A 7,412-nucleotide genomic window follows, 5' to 3' on the forward strand; every position below is an offset into this window, starting at 1 on the left:
TATATAGAGATATACACCCTGTAACCCTGTTGTACTATAAAACATACTATTAACCGTTATCACGAACTATAGTTAGTACCTCACAATAGCGATTATCAAGAGAAATATTTGGTTATGATGTCACAAAAAGAATATAGTATCTTACAAGCTACGTAAGCTTAAATACATGTTATGCCATGTAATGCACACTCGAGTCAGTCTGGTAATAAACCTGTTTATTTATTATTATACCTGATCATAGCCTAATTGCATCATGTACACACCCCAGTAGGCCTACACCCAATCAATGTGTGATGCTCTTTAAAAACTCTGGTAGACATGTTAAAAAGCACTGGTATAGTTAACGAATTTGGCCGCAGTCAGACGCGAAACTCGGTAGTCGAACTCAACTTTAAATTTTTGGCCGGAGCAAAAACGGACTCCACAGCCCTGATTTACAGTTGCTTAATTTTGTTGATTTTCCACTAAAAAATGTTTCAACACAAAAACATTTCCTGGCTTAAAGACGTTTTCAAATTCGTGCCTACTTTACTCAGCATGTCAGCGTGTGAAATAAAGGAACTGGTCGGTTCGGACACAGTGCTTTTGACTGATCCTTCGGATCCTATATTGGTCACTCAGGATGCCAGCAGTCAATGCCTTCCGACATTTAAACATGGCAAGGCAACAATTCAAGCCGAGCATCTTCACCCATGCGGAACAGTCCAGGTATAAGATTCCTATCTTTTGAAAAAAAAATTGGGAGAAATAAGCAAACATACTCCTTAAATCGAAGCAAATATGAGTCTGTTACTGGAAACTTCTGGGTAGTTTTTTTGCCAGAAATCATTTTAAGCAGTGTAAAAGGTTAAACATCATTGTACAATATTTAAAGACCACACCAGAGCTGTTCATCTACAATTATGCAATTGTATCTGCTCGCAACCTCAGCGCAAGTTCTCTGATCTACAGACCGAAGTACAGGATATTTATGCAATTTCGTTGTGAAATCTCGAGATTGCAAACCGTATCGGTCTCCGCGGCGGTCGTGCCTTACTACAGGTAAGAATTTTTGGAATATATTACCTAAAAGCGGGGGTGAAAAAGTGGCATTTAAATAAAGCTTTTTTTCAGAAAATTATGTAATAATTTTTTTAAAGATGGCGTAACAACTTTATAAAACAAGTAAGCCTAACCTAAATAATCCTGAGGTGATCGTTTATGAATCCTTAGTGTATATACATTGGCAAAAAATTACATTTTTGCGAAGCGAAAATTTATTTATTAGGTTTAAAATTAGCATCCGCGAGGACAAATGAATATTCGTTTGAAGAAAAAAGAAATTGCAATTTTACAACGATGCTAGAAAAATCAGCAAAAAATATAGTTTTTAAACATATCCTAGCAAAAGACTTTAACGGAACGCCGTTGCGGACCAACAATAATGAAAGTCAACAAATCATCAGGCAAATAGGGCTGTTCAAAGTAGAATTTTGGATGAGTGGATTCTAATCCAATTTTGCCGTTTATATCGGGTTATTGGAGCGATATAATTAATACATTTTATCGCAAAAGTTGCTCTACATACGCAAGCGACCCGTATTGGCTTAAAAACTCTGTAGCGGTGACAAAACAATTATTGTGCTTGATTTATATGTAGCCTTGTATTGCGGCGTCAGCGGTTGTTAGAGCGGCCAATTTCAGGCCGATAACCTCTGTCTTATTAATAAGTTTTAACCAAAGGTTATAGGGTTAGCGGCTAACTTGTAATGCCAGATGCAGAGCAATAGTTTTTTTGCTTAAAGCCGTTGTAATGTTAATTTTCTTAAAGCCGTTGCAATGTTACATTCTATCGTAAAACGCGCGAAGTGCGCTACAGGGTTACTCAAGGTCAACTTAAGCCCAATATTCAGCAAGTTTACACCACGGTGTAATTGTTGACGCTTTGCTTCCTGAATTTGTTTCTATAAGCTAAAAAAATGTTGTTTTTTTTGCCTTTTTACACTGGTTTCGCCCTACCTTAGAGAAAAAAACATGTGTTTGTCGCGAATTTGCGACATCGGGAATTGGAGGCCTATAAAAAGGGGAAAGTGGGGCAAAACGAAAATGTTGGCAGAGCGGTGCAGTGAAAGACTAGGCCTATTTGGTGCATATCTTGATCATTACTATAACTAAAAGCACTTTCCTCACCCTCTCTACGTCATTGCTTGCATTTGAAAAAGTTTTTTGCCATAAATACGTTTTTTATTAATTTTATGAAAACATAAAATAAGTAAATTTACTCGCAGGTAGATTTGTTTTGGTGATTATAATACACAAACTTACATATATTGTTCCTACTCTTACCCATTTTTTCCCACTCAATTTCCATAATTTATCTATTCCCAGCAAAGCCTTGTTCCCACCTTGTTTTCAACTTATCATCTTCCACTAAAATATTTTTTAATATTTTACTCTATATTTCTACTTTTCCCATTTTATTTCGCTTATGAATCACTTTCCTTTATTCGAAAATAAAAATTTGCCTGTTTTTAATTCATTTCTAACTTTTCTGAATTGAGCCGTCTTTGTTGTTGGGCCAACAATGCCTAATGGTGCAAATTCGCGACAAACTGAACTTCTTGCTTACTGGAGTAGTACACCGAAAAGCCATCGCAGACTCGCCGAATCTGTCGATCTATGATGCAAGCAGAGCAAGCCAGAAAAACAACTGGCCTGCAGTGATGTTCGAACTCACGACCTCCGGTCAAGCCGGGACCGTCGCTCTACCAACTGAGCTATGCAGGCTCAGAGAGGAGCGAGTCGAGAAACAACCATGCGCCAATACTTGCACATTTTGTTAGTACAAGCAACTTCACACTGGGGGATCATCAGTCCGTATCAATCAATGAAAGACACACACAAACATGTGTTTAATAACATCTGTGATCTAGCCCCTCGGAAGTTGCTTTATGACCAACGATTACGGCTTCCGAGGGGCTAGATCACAGATGTTATTAAACACATGTTTGTGTGTGTCTTTCATTACTGGAGTAGCACATGAAAGACACTTTGAAACATATTGTCTATGCTCTATTCTGTACAAACACATACATATTTTTAGAACTAAAGATGCTCGCCGAATCTTTGACTTTAAAACGCCTGAAAATGTGCTTCCACCAAATTAGTTGTCAGACGAAATCCTGCTAAAACGTGAACGGGGTTTTCCCGCATAAGATTCAGACAAAGTTATTGAACGGCGCTAAGCGGGAGTTCAGTATGTTTAGCGCTAAGCGGAAGTTTCAGTATGTTTCGCGACACCTGGAATTACGGCAATAAGTAAATGTTACCGCAGTGAAAAGATTTAGATTGTGGTGTGTCGCAAATTCGCGAAAAGCGGCGTTAAAAGGTTAAGTACTGGTAACCAATTACTGGTAGTAGTAACTTTATATTCTTTGCAGCATAATGTTTGGCTACTTATCAGTTTGTAGTAGTAAACCTAAAACACAGCAATTTCTTATAAAACGCACTGGATTTGTGAGTCCATTGTGTTGCACTGTACTCAGTATATAGGCAAAAAATTCAGTTGGCCAACAACCTGGGGTTGCTATCATGTTTTATGTTTAGTTTTTTGTGTAGTTCTGCACTACAATTTGGAAAACTTTTTTAGCCTAAATGTCACGTTTATAAAGTAAATTATTTGCAATTTAATTTTCCGATTGCAATTAATATATCTATATGTTAGCAAATGGTTTGGCGATTAATTGCTATTTTGTCACTAAAAGGTACATTTTGAATAATCCACAACAAAAATAAAAGTCTAATAATAATTACTTAAAAATTCATTAGGACGAATTCTGGACTCTTTATTCCGGATTCAAAACCTACTATTCTAGAATGTCTTGGGATTTTGCTTTAAACATCCCTTCAAACAATAATCAAACAATCAACTTATAACACTGAACTCAAATGTGAATATTAAAAAATGTTTAATATTTACATTTTTGTATTTATTCTGCAATTATCTTAACATGTTTCGAGGGAGCTTATATAAGGGCAAACAAAAACATACACTGTCACGAGAACTTTACAGTAGGATTGTTGCCAAATTACCTTCAGATCGTTATCTGTGTATGTTCCAACCGACGAGGGTGAATTCTACATCACTGCCGGATACTTGGGAAGCAACCAAAGTGAGGTGGTCGATGACGTCATCACAGTTGACGTACCGGAAACAGTTACGATCGGATTCGAGGTGGACAGCAGTATAAGCGACGATTATGTCGCACAGGTGACCGTTATTAAAATAAAAGATTGCAATATAAAAAATATTCAATATATATAGAAATTAGAAAATATTCGATTCTAAATATTATATTTTAAAAATTAGACATGCATACTACTAAAAGTGTCTAGTTTTGCTTATGATAAACCAGTTTTATTGTAATATTAAACAAACCATATATTCCAAATATGATTTTTTTTTTAAATGCCTTAATTTCTGATGGATCTTATTTATGTCTGTATAAATTGAATGCGTTAAATGAACACTTCTATAATCTATTTTTAGTTCATTTTTCATTTGTAAATATCGTTTCAGATCCAGTCGTGTTATGCCACTCCTACTTCAGATGGTTCTGGAGTTATTCGTTACACACTTATGGAAGACGGGTATGTAAGTGCTGTAGTTTTTCATGCAAACTAAGCAATATTGTTAGTATCCTAATTATGGACTAAGAACTATATATATGCTGGATAAAATAAGAACGCTCACTTGACAAAATTGTGCTGTTTCAGTTGCACGTTCGACAATCGAACGTTGGCATCGACGAGGTCTGCCAATGGCGTTGTGTACCTCTCGTTCAACACGTTTGTCTGGAATCACGTCTCATCGCCTCAGTATATCTACGTCATCTGCAGCCTATCAATGTGTATTGAAGGTCAATGTCCTGAGGTAAAAAAAAACAACAGTAAAACATAAAAAGTATGTTAATTTTATCAACTTCCAATTTAGCTTGATATTGAATTGCAAAGCCAAAATGGTCGAGTACATCGGCATCATCCTAATTAAGACGATTGACTCGACCTTTTTGGGTTTGCATTGTATTATCAAGCTATATTTAAAATCCGTGCATAGTGTTCCGAACGTCTAATATCGTATAAACTTTTGTTGCAAAATACCCGTTTAGGATTGTCGTCTTTGATTTAGGATTTTAGGTGAATAGAAAAGTAATCATTTGAAAATGTGAATTGCAGCAATGCACAGATCGCAAAAAACGGCAGGACATCGACGCGTCCATCGTTGGAGTTCCGTTAACATTTGGTCCAGTCGCAGTACGCGGAAGAGACTGTATGGAGGTATTTTCTAATTGCACTCTTTATGATATTTTTTAGTATCGCCAACCCGAAAAAGACAGTGGTTTCGTATACAGCATAACTCAAAAACTTAACTATATGTATAGGTTTATTTAATTAATTATTCAGAAAATAATTAGAAAAAAATTAAATGATTAAAGCTATAATAGCTAATATCAATTGTCAAAATTATATTTAGTGGAATGCTTATCTTGTAGCTCTTAATGCGATGTAGAAATTCGTTAACAGGCAACGTCTTATTTCCATACATTAATAACGCGTTTGATGTTGGACTATTCTATGTGAATAATTTACAATTTATAAGATGTGCTTTTTTGCAGGCTGAGTGCGATACGCTATGTAGCGTTGGTGAATCTGGAGGGACTTTTTGCTTCTGCGTGGACAATGCACAAATGTTAGAAGACGGCGTTTCGTGTACTGGTGAGTTAAACAAAACGCAGAATACAACAAGATTATGGTACGGAAAGATCTATTTCAGGGGTCGGCAACCTTTTGTATGCAGTGTGCCGGTTTATGAATCATGTCAAAACAACTCACGTGCCAAACATTTTTCTATGTTTGGTTTTGCACTAGCAGCTAGGGCTGCGTCTAAATGTGCGATTTCGTCGAGCCCCAAGTCTGGTTTCGACTCTACATCCTGTATTTCAGCAACTTACGTAACTTAAATAAGATTGATATTCAACAATCCACTAATAGGGCCGATGGAAAATATTCCACGATAAGCTATTCCACCAACAATTTACAGTTTGCTGCCTTATTACTTTCGAAATTTGCATGCGCACACGTTGGACTAGGGTATTTTTACTTAGTCTTACTTGAGTCCGACTTCGTAGCCCTGCTGTTATCTTCTAATTTACGAATGATCTTACATCTAATTTACGTTTCTTGGAAGACGCCATTAAACCAAACTTCATAAGTAAAATTCTGGGCGCTGATGGTCCAGGTTTATATTGCTAACAATATTTGGGTTAGGGTGAGAGTTAGAGTTTGGGTGAGTCCAGTATTATTATTATTATATTTATTCTTACTTATTTACGCCTTCCTTCAATTTTACTTTTGACACCTCGTTTTGTTGGTAAAATATATATCGTAGGAATGTAGTCAAGCGCAAAATTCTGTAATATACCCAAACCTTCTAAGAAAAAAAACGAACTGTCACGAACACAATACTATGCTGCCCGCTATTTTGAAATATATTTCGATTTTCAGCCGATACCTAGAAGTGTTAACTATCAGTTACACTTTTAGCTTAACGCTTTTATGAATAGAGATCAGTGGCTTTAACGCAGTAAACATCACGCCACTTTTTAGGCATTGTGACGTAATGCGAACGGTTAGTCGCAAACAACGAGTTTAACGCCCACAAAAAATAATGGTAAATACAAAAGTTAAGACACTAATTTGTGACACGAACACTGCAAATCGAAATTAGTGATGTAATAATAATGTTAATGATGTAGTAGTAATGTAATGGTTGCACTTTGTTGTCTGCGTTAAATCACTTGGCGTGTCCGGAAAAATCATCTCTGGCAGGCGTACCAGGGCTTGCCGACCCTGATCTAGTTAATCCGGACCATTTTGTTTGGTTTGAAAATTTTGTTTGGTTTGAAAAAAATCAGTTTAGCGGAATATCCGGAACATTTAGAAAACACAAAACTAATCAATCTTACCAATGCAGTACATTGGGACCAGGGTCGCCACAAAGTTTTCGTACAATCAAATCTGTTGCAAAAACACTGTAACCAAAATTACTGTAGTAGAAATAAGCCATACTGGCGCACTATAGCAGCGTTGTATGGATTTCACTATACAGATGCGCAGCCGCGTAGCCAGGGTATTTTGCGCCCGGAAGCAAACTATAAAATTGGCGCCCCTCCTCCATGTTTAATCACATTTTCTATTACATTAACACAATATAACTTACTTTATACGGCAAAACAATTCAAATTTTATAGAACATTGTATTTAAAGACGAAGCAGCCTCATTTTGGCGCCGGGGACATACGTACCACACCACCCTTTAACCTTTTCGTATACAGAGCAAAGCAACCTTTCGTTACAAAACATTGTCTTAAACT

This window comes from Ascidiella aspersa, chromosome 7, assembly GCF_963924565.1.
Source record: "Ascidiella aspersa chromosome 7, kaAscAspe10.2, whole genome shotgun sequence".
In the NCBI taxonomy this organism is placed as follows: Eukaryota; Metazoa; Chordata; class Ascidiacea; order Phlebobranchia; family Ascidiidae; genus Ascidiella; species Ascidiella aspersa.